Below are 14,392 nucleotides of genomic sequence, written 5' to 3'. Positions count from 1 at the left end.
AAAAGGCTATACATAAAATTGTACATACTTAATATATAAACCCTCACACACTCTTCTTATTATATTCTAGATATAATAATAATTCTAGAGATAGATTCTAGATATAATAATAATTCTAGAGATAGATAAAACTTCAGGGAGACTTTAGAGACTGATTACAATTTTTCATTTTTATCTCAGTTTCTCTTATAGGAACCACAATTCTAGAAAGGTCCATATTTTGTGACCATCCCAGAAGGCATAGCTGTTATCACATCCACTAAGAAAGTCACAACTGTACAAACAATTGCTAGACACCCAATAGCCAGAGTTTTCAATGACCCTGGACCTCTGGAGTTCAGGCAGTAATTTCTAAGTCTAGAAACATTTCCTTTATGATGAGTGCTGTAAATACTTTTGCAAGAAGCCATATTGGGCCAGGATAGTTGCCAATTACTGAGGTTTGAATGCAGAATACAGAGGTGGTATGAGCTGGCATGACACCAAAAAGTCTGTTGAGAGCACCCTATAAATTGAGGATGATTCCCATTCTTAGGGTCTCAGTCTTGAGAATGGTGGGAGGGTAAGCATTTCAAAATTGTCTCTTAGCTAAGGTTAACTTATACCTCATAGGAATAGTTACCTAGGCTCATTGCTTATCCAGTGCTATCAACATCCATTCCTATACATCATCAACAATATACAACTTACTAAACACCAAAAAGAATATAAATATTGAAGATCAACCCTGTTAAACCAAGCCAACTTGAATTGAGCTAGAATATCCAGCAACTGAAGTCAGGCCTTAAGGCCTGACTAAGGCAATTAGTCTGGCAGGTTCAGTGAATCAGCTTCACCTGAAAACTCCTGAAGATTTATTATGGGTTTAGTTAGATTAACAAGATTTTAGGATTCATTCCCCATCCCTCTTTCCTTTTTATTTCAACCCAACCTTTCCCTAGCCTTGTTTACCTTCATTAAGTAAGTTAAAAAGAGAAGAGCCTGTATTGACCTGATCTGTGCTGCAGATTCTTAGGGAAAGGTGTCAGTTAAAACTACTCCTTTCTCCCATCAAGCTCATTGAAGTGATTATTGATCTTCTATCACTAGGATCAACATCACAACCAACAAATCACAGTCAGTTACAACATCTTTAATAGTTTGAGTTTACTAGTTCTTATTACATCTAAAGAACTGAGTTCACTTAGCACTGACAGTTGGGGAGGAATCTTTTACTTTCTCATTAGTCAGTTGTGAAGGAGGAATCAACCAAGTGGTGGGGCCTGTCAGCTGATTTAACACAGAACACACCCAGCTTCAGAGTCACTTAATCTTACTTAAAGCAATATCATTCAGCTGTGTTAAACCATCTAAATAAAAGGTCTCATAACCTCCTTTTCAGTGCTAGATCATTCATGCTCAGTAAAAGAAACATAAAGCAGAAGAGGCAGCTTGGATCCAATCCCAGCCTTGCCTAGAAAACATCTACCTATCAAGTCAGGTGATGATAGCCACAATAGCTGATGCTGGAGAAGGGATGAGAGGGGAAAACCCATCTAGAGAAATGCAAGGTAGAGCTTATAAGGTTCCAAATGGCTCAAAAGGGGAGCCACCAGGAGGAAAGACAACTAGAGATGCTAATTCTCTTTTTAAGCCTCTTAACTGTGCAATTCTTCCTGTTAGGTCACCAATCATCTTTAAGGGAGTATCCATTGACAAGGGACCATGAGTATACACCTGGAGACTCTGATTGAGCATGTCTTGAAATTAGGATCCAGAACTGTGTCTACCTTGTCAACAAAGTGGCTCAAGCTTATGCTCAGCCTTATAACTTCCTTCTTTGATACTCTTGAGGGTTCCCAGCATGGCTCTACAAAATCCTAAACCAGCTTTTGAAGCTCTCCATAGCCTGACTCCCATATGCCTTTCCAGTCATATTTATATTACCTCCCCCTTTCCTTATGCTTGTCCCAATCCACTTGTCTTACAAGATTCCATGTACACAGCTTATTATCTCTGATCTTTATGCATTTGCACAAATGGTACCCTTTGACTACAATGACTCTTATCTAGGAGAATCCTCAGCTTTCCTCTAGAAACAATTCCTGTGAAAGACCTCTCCTGCCTATATATATATATATAGGCAGGAGAGGTCTTTATATATATATATGTCTCACTGTGGCTCACAGATTCCTTATTTATGCTCCCACTGCCTCATGAGATTACTTTGTATTTCTTTGTGCATTCTTAGGGTTTCCTTATTTAGTTGCATATTGTTCTTCCCCAAAAGAAAGTAAAGCTCAGTAAGGTTAGCCACTGCTTCATTTTCACCTTTGTGTCCCTAACATCTAGCATGGGGTTTTGTGTTTAGTTGGAGCTCAATAAATATTTGTTGTTATCTGTACATGAAGGAACAGATAACAATATCAACCAAGGCCTTTTCAGTGGCAAAGAAGATGCATAATCTGTTGGGGCCCAGGGTGTGGCATCTTCCAGATTCCTTGAGAAGCAGGAAAACCACATACTGGGGCAGAATAGTTTGGAGTGAGCATAGAATTGTAACTCCAGTGCCTTTCTGTGAAGAGTAAGCAGGAAAGAGAGAGAGACAGAATAGAAGTTAATGCTTAGCAAGAACCATATTTATATTGGGAATCCCCTGAAGATGATGCCTTAATGTAAAATGTCCAAGCAGACTACACTCCCCCCCAACCCTGCCAACTCCCCATTATACCTCCCCCTGCAACCTAGACAGGGCTCCAGTAAATCTAGTCCACTTCATTTGGCTTTTCAGATTAGAAACAGCCAGAGTGGGGAAAAAAGGCTCAGAATCTTTGTTATCCATAAGACAGTGTTAGGATGCCCCTACCAAGTAGTCTGAGGTATGGGACTTGTCCTCAAAAGGTTCACCCTGTGTAATCAGAATCTGAACCCTAAAACTTCAATTCCCAGCATCCCACTTTCCTTCTCATTTTATATGCTGACATAGGGAAGATATAAATTTTGTGTAGCCTCTCCTCTCTCTCTTTCCTCCTGATCATGGGTTGTGAAGGTGGGGTGAGGTGAAGCAGGAGAATTTACTCATGTGGGTTTATTTTTTGTTAGATAATTAGATTTAAACTTCTATTTCTTTTAGTTTATTTTCTTTCTGCTTCAAGTGATTATTAATAAACTTTATAAATATAAATATAACTTAGAGTTATTGGAAATTAATTTAAATCTTACAACCCTACAGATTATTCCTATAGTATAATGGTTATTGACTTTGCCTCAATGGCCATTTGATGGCTGGAAGAAACACCCCCTTTATGCTAAAATTTCTGTGATGTTAATTTTCCAGGAAGAAAAAAAACATTTAGTCTCACCTTGCTCTTTGGCACATCCTTGATTAACTGGAGGTCAAGGAGAAAACACAGTCTACCTTAATCAGAAAGGTTTTGTGTCTACTGCCTCAGTAACCCCTGGTGTTATTCTCCCCTCTTTTTCCTTCAACTGCAAGGAAAAACACAAACTAAAGTTAAACAGGTGCTAATTCAGATCCAAGCATCCAAGTATGCTAAATCATGAGAATTAGAAGAGAGCTCAGACCAACTCTCTGGTCCCTAAATTGCTTGCCCAGTGAGTGATCCACTTCAGGGCTGAGGCCTTCAGTTCTCACTGGACTCTAACTTTTGGCCTCTTCCACTCCAAACCTTTGGAAGTTTCCAAGGTCAAAGCCTATTCTAATCCTCTTTCCTTTAAGAACGGAGGAGAATTAAAACAGAATCAAGTAAGAGTGTCTGGGTCAGAGTAGAGAATGGGGAGGGAGGGACTGGATCCTCTTCCTACCCAGAGGCTTACAGTGTGTCTTCCTTAACTGGAATCAGCCAGACAAAAAAAATGAGTTAAGTTGTCCTATGAGTTTTTTTTGTCTCTCCATCAATTCTAGTTCAACAGCTGAAGGTAAAGGGCTCTTCTTCATCAGGAGGTAACCTGAGTGGAAATAGACTATCCTTTTATGCGAAGAATCAGAGAGCCTATTCATCCCATATGATTTTCAAGAACTTCCAGAAAGAGACACTAAAATAATATGCATGCTCCTAGGACACTGCAGTCAGCATGCCATTTCATAAACATATGCATGATATACATAAAATTATTACAAGATGGTATGGAATGGTAGTGGGGGTGGAATGGCTAGTCCTTGAGCCATCCACACAGATAATCTCTGCCTGATTCCAATCTAAACCCATGGAAACTTTAGAGAAACACTTTCAGGGCATGAGAGAGGGTATGATTAGTTTTGGAGATGGAGTAATTGGTGACTAGAATGCTTAATTGGAAACTGAGTTTGCAGATTTCATACTCTTTTTGTATTTTAATTATTGTCCATCTACTATGTTTTGCCCAGGAAGGAATAAGAAAGAGCAGAGTTGTTTAGAGATCAAGAATCGGTTGCATTCTTCCTCCGAGTCATTTCATTGGTTGCCTATTTCCTTTCCCCGAAGAGTGAAAAACACTCAGGCTGTCACCCAGAAAGCCTAGTGTGCTTCTCTACTATCCCCTGACAATTCTATAATAGGTGACCCAGGAAAGTAACTTGTCCTTCTGGTCAGATGGAAACGGAGGGAATGGTGTTATGAAATGGAATTTATTTCTGTTGTTATTTCCCTGGGAATGGAGAGAAGAGAGGTTGTATTGTAATTGCTTTGGAGAGAAGAAGCTGTGTTGTAATTATTCCTTGAGTCTGGGTTTCACAATGCACTCATGATGAACTCCAGTCTCCGGAAATTTAAAGTCGAAGGAGGTGCTATCAGAAAAGGAAGTGAAGAAAAACGGTTGCCCCCAAAATAAAAAATAGCATTTTCCCGGGAAAGTAGGTTTAAGTGGTGTTAAGAGAGTCAAAGGGAAGGTGGCAAAACGTCCTGTTTGGTAGCAAGCCGTGATCGTATAGTGGTTAGTACTCTGCGTTGTGGCCGCAGCAACCTCGGTTCGAATCCGAGTCACGGCATTGTTGGGGCTTCCTTTTTTCAATCTGGGCTTTTTATTCCTGCTTAACAGCCCAGGTGTTTCTCTTTCCCCATTCACGCCAGGAAAAGCGCCTCTGTTATAGTTCGCAGTCTCCGGACTTCCGGTCGAGACTTGTGAAATTTATTCCGTTTGAATGGATAGATAGATAGATAGATAGATAGATAGATAGATAGATAGATAGATAGATAGATAGATAGATGAATAAGCAAACAGATAGATAAACAAACAAATGAAAGTCTCTGCTTTCAGCAGAGAATGGCACCCTTTACAAGAGGTGAATGTTAGGGTCACTTAGAGTAGTCGTGAAAGTGAAACCCTTTGGAACCCCGGTCTAATAGGAACCAGTCCCATCTTTCCAAAGATACCCTCTCCCATTATTCTGGATGGAGTTGTAGAAGAGAGATTTAACAAAAAAGGTTGAAGAGAATGCTCTAAGTCTAGAACTTAGAGCGAGTCTAGAACCTCTCCCCTGGGGAGGGTCTCCCACAGCCAAAGGATAGACACCAGCATCCGTCCTCCCTCCTAACAAGAATGAGCACCAGGGTCAAAATAGCAAAATTTTAGTTCTAATATTGAGTTATACCCAAAGTGATTACTCTTTCCTGATGACAAAGAAAAAGAAATACGTAAGGAAATTGATGCCATGCTAAGCCATAGGAAAAGGGAAAAGCAAGTAGTTTAAGTATTCTTAAGCCAAGCACTTCTAGTGAGCAGTAGGTATTCAGAATACAACTGCTGAGAAAATCAGCTCATGAAAAGTGATTTAATATCCTTGTGAAGCTACATGATTGTGGCTTGAGGACCAGGTGAAATTTGACATTTCTATCTTTTGCTGGTTAATTAATTAAATCACAGACTACTTTTTTAGTGTATATTGCAGGAAAAAAAGAAAAAGAAAAACAAGCCAGATGCGGCAAGATATTTCTGTTTCAGCCCTGGGCAAGGCCTCCTAGTGAGCACCTCATAGGCTCCTCTGTTACTTCAATACAAAGAGAACTACAGTAAAACATGTACTTAGATGAGACTGAAAGGCAGGGATGACTCATTCTTTTACTGAAATGCTTTATCTAGACTCCATGGATTTGAGTTTTCATAAATTTTGTTTTAGTTATATGGTGTTTTGTCTATCTTTTTCTTTTATTTATTTATAACTTTTGGTTTAATATCATCTATATTTCCTGATAGATTGAATTTTTATAATTCTACTGGAGGTCATGACAAAAAACAAATTGATCCTTTCAAACGCCATGGTCCATTTACCAGTATACTTTATCCTACTTGTAGAATACCCTTATCAAGACAACATTAATTAGTCAGTCAATACAACTAGTGGCAAACCCTGGACAATTAAAAGATAAGAGTGGAACAGAGCCAAGATGTTGGAGTAAATGCAGTGACTTACCTGAGCTAGCCCAAATTCCCCTTTCAAGTAACTTTAAAATGAATTCTGGAGTGACTGAACCAATAAAAGATCATGGTGAAACAATTTCCCTTCCAAAGACAACTTTAAAAGTTTATAGGAAAGATCTGTCTCAGTAGCATGAGAGTGGATCACAGTCCATTGCAGGCCTTGCAAGTGACTAAATTGGTAATAGTGGCTCCTGAAGTTCTCAGTCCACAGAAGGTAAGGGAATTGGACAACCTGTCTAAAGGAGATCACCATTTTCTGACAGTGGATCCAGTGCTCTGTTGCTTTACCCATATCAAGTTCTAGGTGACCATCCCAGGGTAAGAAGAATCTTTAGCACACTAGAGCCTTCAGCTGCAGGGGAGTAGGGGCCCTAGTCCCAGTTCCAGGACAAAAAAAAGAGTTCTTGTAATGGCTCACAAAAAGCATAAATAAAGAAAGCAGTGGCCCCACCTCTCCTTACATCATATAGGAAGAACTGAAAACTTACACAGACCCCCAGAAATAGCTCTGAAAATAGGAACACAAAAAATCTGAAACCTGGGATAGTGACCTCTTCACCTCAGGAGCAGATCTTAATTTTAACATAAGTTAAAAATCAAGTAATAAGCTGTAAAAATGAGAAAACAAAAAAAAAAAACCTGATCATAGAAAGTTATTATAGTGTATAGGGAAAATCAAAACACAAACTCAGAAAACAATAATCAAAACAGTTACATCCAAAGCCTCAAAGAAAATTGTTAATGGATCATAGGCTCAAAAAGAATTCCTGGAAGGAGTCAAAAAGGACTTTAAAAATTAAAAGAGGTAGAGGAAAAATGGGGGAAGGGTGTAGAGGTCCAGCTCTATATACTGACAGGGCTTTGAATGGCCTAAGATGGGGTTGGCAATAAGGATGAAAAAGATTGAGAACAGCAGCTAGTGGTTAGCTCATAGCTGCTCCAAAAGACCATCTCTGAGCATTCTTTATTTAACCATTTTCAAAAGAATCATTTCTCACAGAGCATAATGGGGTTTTGCAGTTGCGAAGACATGCTAAAGTTATAGGATTACATAATGATTAGCATATGGTTTTACAAAGCACAATAAAGTTATAGTTGTACAGTAGCTCAAGGTAAAAGAATTACCTCAAAAGATTAGGCCTGGAATGAAACAAGATTCAAGGCTGGGAATGAGTCTTATCATTATCTGAAAGCTATTTCTGGGAAAACTTTCTATATTTCTAGAGATAACTTCATGAATAAGTTTTTTAACATTATGTGTTGGAAAGCACCTGGCAAAATGTTCAACTGTTGAGCTTGCCTGATTTTAACCTTGACTGTCTAGGAGCAGACTCATAGCCTGGCAGCTTACTTTCTGCCTTTTTGTCTTGGAGAAAAACTGTTAACTCCTTAACTGCTGGTTTACTAAGAACTTAAAGCTTTCCTAAAAAATTAGATTATGATGCTTTCCAATAAAAAAAAAAGTATCAATCATAAAAGGAATCAAAGAGAGGAGTTCAGATTTTTATCTTATATAACCCATTCTGACTGCGTCCTGACTTGCAGAGCAGAAAGTTCAAACACACAGTCTTACTTGTCATTGATCTTGTAATGGGGTCCAGATTAAAATATCTATTATAGACTCTATTTCTCTCAATGACTTCCAGTTATAAAAGGAGCTTCCAGGAGGGGTCAATTATTTTGGATTAGCCATCCTGCTGGCAGCCCAGCCTTTCAGGCTTAGGCTACCAGAATCAATCACAGAGCTGCATCAGCTGTATTGATCATGATGGGAATCCAGATGAAAAGCCCTATCAAAGACCCTATTTTCTCCGATTGGCTTCCAACAGAACAGAATAAGATCAAAGCAAGAAAATCACATGCAAAAAAAAAAATCAAGAAAATAATGAAAAAAAGAGTCAATAGCTTGGTAAAGGAGGTACAAGAAACATAATTTTTTTAAGATAACACCTTAAAAAACAGAATAGGCCAAATGTTAAAAGAGACACAAAAATCCGTTGAAGAGAAGAACTGATTGTAAAAATCAGAATTGGTCAAATGGAAAAGGTGGTACAAAAGTTGACTGCAGAAAATAATTTCTTAAAAACTAGAATTGGGCAAGTGAAAGCTAATGACTCCATAAGTCATTAAAAACAATAAAACAAAATCAAAAGAATGAAAAAAATAGAAGAAAATATGAACTGTCTCAATGAAAAAACAGGTGACCTGGAAAGCAGATCAAGGAGAGATAATTTTAAAAATAAGTAGATTAGGTTAGATAAGTTTGTTATTTTAATGATATTGGCTCTGCCATCCCTGAACAATTAATATTTCTCCAGTTAGTTAGATCTGACTTTATTTGTGTAAAAAGTGTTTTATAATTATGTTTGTGTACTGCTTGGGTTTGTTTTGGCAGGTATACTTCCTGTTTTTTAATTCTATCTGTGGTTATTTTAAATGGAGTATCTCTTGCTATTCCTTCTTGCAGGACTTTGCTAGTAACATGTTAAAATGCTGATGATTTATGTGGGTTTATTTTATAGCTTGCTATTTTACTAAAATTACTGATAGTTTCAACTAACTTTTTAGATGAATTTCTGGGATTTTCCATGTATATCATCATATCATCTGTAAAAAAGACATTTTTATTACTTCTTTGCATGTTTTAATTCTTTGAATTTCCTTTCTTTTCTTATTGTTATTGCTAGCATTTCTAGTACTATATGAAATAATATTGGTGATAATGGGCATCCTTGTTTCACTCTTAATTTTATTGGGAAGGCTTATAGTTTATCCCTATTACAAATAATATTTACTGATGGTTTTAGGTAGATGCTTCATATTATTTTAAGAAAAACTCCATTCATATATATGCTTTCCAGTGTTTTTAATAGGAATGAGTGTTGTATTTTATCAAAGGTCTTTTAATGCATCTATTCATATAGTCACATGATTTTTATTACTTTTGTTATTAATAGAATCAATTATGATGAAAGTTTTACTTATATTAAACCATCCCTGCATTCCAGGTCTAAATTCTATTTGGTAACAATGTATAATGTTTGTGATGTATTGTTGTAGTTTCCTAGCTAGTATTTTATTTAGGATTTTTGCATCCATATTCATGAATGAAATTAGTCTAGAATTTTCTTTCTTCTCTTTGCTCTTCCTGGTTTAGGTATCAGTACCATATTTGTTTCATAAAAAGAGTTTGGCAAAGCTCCTTCTTTACCTATTATTTTAAATAATTTATTTAATATTGGAATTAGTTGATCTTTAAATTTGAGGCAAGATCATTTAAGAATTATTGGACTACGGGAAAGCCATGATTAAAAAAAAGTATCCATTATATTTTAAGAAATTATCAAGGAAAACTGCCCTTGAATCCTAGAACCAGGAGGCAAAATATAAATTGAAAGAATCCACTAATTATCTCCTGAAAGAGATCCCAAAATGAAAACTCTCAGAAATATTGTAGCCTAATTCCAGATTTCCCATATCATGGGGAAAATATTGCAAGCAGCCATAAAGAAACAATTCAAATATCATGGAACTATATACAGGATAACACAAGATTGAGCTGTTTCCATGTTAAAAGAGCAGAGGGATTGGTATGAGATATTCCAAAGTGCAAAAAAGCTAGGATTACAAGGATAACTTACCCAGTAAAACTGAATATAATCCTTTATTAGGGAAAATGGATACTTAATGAAACAGAACTTTCAATCATTCATGATGAAAAGATCAGAACTGAATAGAAAATTTGACTTTCAAATACATGAGTCAAGAGAAGCATAAAAATTAAACATTAGGGATTTTTAAAAATTAAGCTGTTTATATTTTTACATGGGAAAATGATACTTGTAAATTCCCAAGAACTTTATCATTATTAGGATAACAAGAAGGAATATGCATAGACAGAGAGCATATGTATGAATTGACTATGATAAGATATCTTTTTAAAAATTAAAGGTTTAGAAAGAGGGATAATTATAAAATTAAATTACAAAATTAAATTACTATAATTAAAAACTATAAATATACTATTTCCTATCATAAGATGATATTTTTAAAAATAGAGTGATGAATGGAGAAGAGAGATATAGAATGGGATAAATTATTTCACATAAAAGAGGCTTGAAAGAGCTTTTACAATGAAGGAAAAGTTGAGGGGATGTGGTAGACAACACTTGAACCTTACTCTCACTGGAATTGACTAAAATAAGGAATAACATACACATTTTGTATGTCTAGAAATCTATCTTACCCTATAGGGAATCAGGAGAGGAAGGGGATAAAAGAAGAAGGGCAAGCTAACAGAAGGGAGGGCAGATTGGAGGAGCCAATAGTCAGAAGCAAAACACTATCACAAGAAAAAATGTTCTCCATTACTCTCGATTAGAGAAATGCAAATTAAAGTAATGTTAAGGCACCGCCTTACATGTATCAGACTGGCCAATATCGCAGTAAAGGAAAATGGTAAATGTTGGAAGGGGTATGGCAAAATTGGGACACTAATACATTGTTGGTGGAGTTGTGAATTGATACAGCCATTCTGGAGGGCAATTTGGAATTATATTCAAAGGGCTATAAAACTGTGCATATCCTTTGATCTGGTAATACCACTACTGGGTCTGTATCCCAAAGAGAAAATAAAAAAGGGGAAAGGATCTACTTGTATAAAAGTATTTATAGCAGCTCTTTTTATTTATTTTTTTTATCCTGGGACTCCATTCTAGGAGCATAGGGAAGTGACTTGCCCAAGGTCACACAGCTGGAAGTTTTTATCCTGGGACTCCATTCTGGGACTCCATTCTAGGAGCATAGGGAAGTGACTTGCCCAAGGTCACACAGCTGGAAGTGTCCGAGGCTGGACTTGAACCTAGGACCTCCAGTCTCTAGGCCTGGCTCTCAATCCACTGAGCCACTCAGCTGCCCCCAGCTCTTTTTATAGTGGCAAGGAATTGGAAATTATGGGGATGTTCATCAATTGGGAAATAGAATACTATTGTGCTATAAGAAATGATAAACTAGAAAGGTCTGCAGAAACTGATGCAGAGCAAAATGAGAACTGGGAGAACACTGTATACAATAACAGCATTATTGGATAATGATTATCTTTAAAAACTCGGCTACTCTCAACAATGTAATGATCTGGGACAATCTTGAAAGATTTATGTCAGGGAATGCTATCCATCTCCAGAGAAATAACTGTTGGAGTCGTCTTTGCATCAGTGTGTTTTTGGTTTTATTTGTGGGTTTTGGTTGTGTATGACTTTGCTTTTACAAGGATCAATATAGAAATGTGTTTGCATGACAATAGGAAAAGAAGAAGAAGCAGCAAAACACTTTTGCAGAAGGTCTGGTGAAAGGAGGGAGAAAAGGGAAAATAAGATGGAGGGAAATATTCAGAAATCATAACTATGAAAAGCATTTTATACCTAATTTCTCTGATAAAGACCTCATTCCCCAAATATATAGAGAACTAAGTCAAATTTATAACAATACTAGTCATTCCCCAATTGATAAGTGGTCAAAGGGCATACATAAGCAGTTTTCAGATGAAGAAATCAAAGCCATCTATAGGCAGATGAAAAAAAAATACACTTTAAATCACTATGGATTAGAGGAATTCAAATTAAAAACAACTCTGAGGTACTACCTCACACCTATTAAATTGGTTAATATGACAAATTTTGGAGAGAATGTAGGAAAATCAGGACATTAAAAAGTACTGCTGGTGGAGTTGTGAACCAATTCAACTATTCTGGAGAACAATTTGGAACTATGCCCAAAGGACTATAAAATTGTGCATATATCCTTTGACCCAGCAATACTCCCCACTAGGTCTGTTTCATAAAGAATTTTTTTTTAAAAGATCTGTGTGTACAAAAATATTTAGAGCAGCTCTTTTTGTGGTGACAAGAAGTTAGAGAAACTAAGGATGAAGATACCCATCAAATGGAAAATAGCAAAACAAGTTGTGGTATATGATTGTGATGAAATACTATTGTGCTATAAGAAATGTAAAAGGTGGTAAATGAAGCTGTAAAGGAGGTTGTGCGACCACCTAACTAGATGGTATATAAGTAAGTTTCAGTGACTCTGCAGCTGGATGTGGTTTGTGTTGAATCAGCTGATAGGCTACTTCACTCACTTGATTCCACCTTTACAAGCTGACCAATGAGGAAGTAGAAAATTTTCTTCAACTGTCAGTGCAAAATGAACTTAGTTCTTTTGATGAAATGAAGATGGATAAACTCAAATTATTCTAAGATGTTATTTCTGACTGCAATTGGTTGATCCTGATAACAGAAGATCAATAAGCTTTTGGATAAATTTTGTGATGTAAAGGAGAAGTTTTAACTGACAACTTCCCCTTGGAACCTTCAGTAAAGAACAGATCAGTACCAGCTTCCCTCTATAAACTTATTTAATGATCATAAACAAGATTGGGGAAAGGATAGGTTGAAATATTGAGGAAAGAGAGATTAGGGATGAATCCTAAAATCTTTTTTTTTTTGAATCCTAAAATCTTGTCTAACTAATAAAGTTATATTAAATCTTCTGAAGTTTTCAGGAGAAGCTGATTTCCTGAAGTTTGCCAGGCAGATTGCCTTGGTCAGGCCTAAGGCCTGACTCTAATTAATTGTTGTTGATTTGATTTAACAGAGTTGATCTTCTTGTTGGTGTTTAGCAAATTTGTATATTGTTGATGATGATGATGTTTAAAGCCAGATGCTGTTAGCACTAGATGAGCAGTGAGCAGCCTAGGTAACTAATCCTAAGAGATATAAGTTAACCTAGCTAAGAGACAATCCTGAGATGCCTACCCTCCCAGCATATCTCTAGATTGAGGCCCAGAAGCTAGAAATCGCTCTCAATTTATAGGCTTATCTCAACAGACTTTTTGGTCTCATGCCAGCTCATGCCACCCCTGCATTCTGTATTCCAACTCGGCAACTGACAACTATTCTGATCCAAAATGGCTTCTTGAAAAAGTATTTACAGACATGAGGAGCAGAATGCTTTCAAAAAATCCAGGAAAGCCTTACATGAAAGTGAAGTGAACAGAACCAAGAGAACAGTGCACACAGCAACAATATAATTGGATGATGGACAGCTGTGAATGACTTAGCTATTTGCAGCAATACACTGATCTAAGACAATTCTAAAGGACTTATGATAAAAAAAAAAAATCCTATCCACTTCCAAATACCTGATGGAGTCTGAATACAAATCAAAGCATACTATTTTTCACTTTATTTTCAAGGGTTTTTGTAGTTTTTTTGTCTTTGTTTTCTTTTGCAAAATGGTGAATACGGAATCAGATTTTGCTTGATTGTACATATGTAAACTTATACCAAATTGGCATGAAGGAAGAGAGGAGGAGAGGAACAAAGTATTTGGGGCTCAATTTTTTAAAAACACAAATGGTAAAAATTGTTTTTCCATGTAATTGGAAAAAAGAAAATATTCTTAAAAAGAAAAAGAATTGAATATTAATTTTAATCTTTACAAAGGCAAATTTCTAAATTAAATCCATCCTTCCCTAGACAAATTGAATGTTCAGATATTGTAAGTTGCTCAGCAATGCAATGTACAAATATATTGCTGATCCAGATAGTTTGTCTGCTTATTGGAGATCAATATTCTAGAGCCTTTAGTACTAGTTCCACCAAAAGTGATTGTTACTTCATTTCTCTGAATCTAAGTTTCTTCATCTATAAGAGATATATTTAAGATACATGAACTCAATGGACAGACTAGCTCAAACATTCTTTATATATATATTTTTTAAACCCTTACCTTCTGTCTTGGAGTCAATACTGTGTATTGGTTCCAAGGCAGAAGAGTGGTAAGGACTAGGCAATGGGGGTCAAGTGACTTGCCCAGGGTCACACAGCTGGGAAGTGTCTGAGGTCAGATTTGAACCTAGGACCTCCCATCTCTAGGTCTGGCTCTCAATCCACTGAGCTACCCAGCTGCCCCCATTCTTTATATTTTAATAAAATTC

At 36.6% G+C, this 14,392-nt stretch overlaps 1 non-coding gene across 1 annotated transcript; it reads left to right on the top strand.

Annotated features, from left to right (window-relative positions):
- Window positions 1-4,894: 4,894 nt before the first annotated feature.
- Window positions 4,895-4,966, top strand: TRNAH-GUG. Its single transcript has one exon. It is a non-coding gene; the product is annotated as a tRNA-His (tRNA).
- Window positions 4,967-14,392: the final 9,426 nt, after the last annotated feature.

The sequence above is a fragment of the Gracilinanus agilis genome, chromosome 4 (assembly GCF_016433145.1).
Source record: "Gracilinanus agilis isolate LMUSP501 chromosome 4, AgileGrace, whole genome shotgun sequence".
Lineage (NCBI taxonomy): Eukaryota > Metazoa > Chordata > Mammalia > Didelphimorphia > Didelphidae > Gracilinanus > Gracilinanus agilis.
Note: the sequence above shows the minus strand (reverse complement) of the source record. Positions and strands in the feature narration are given on the sequence as shown.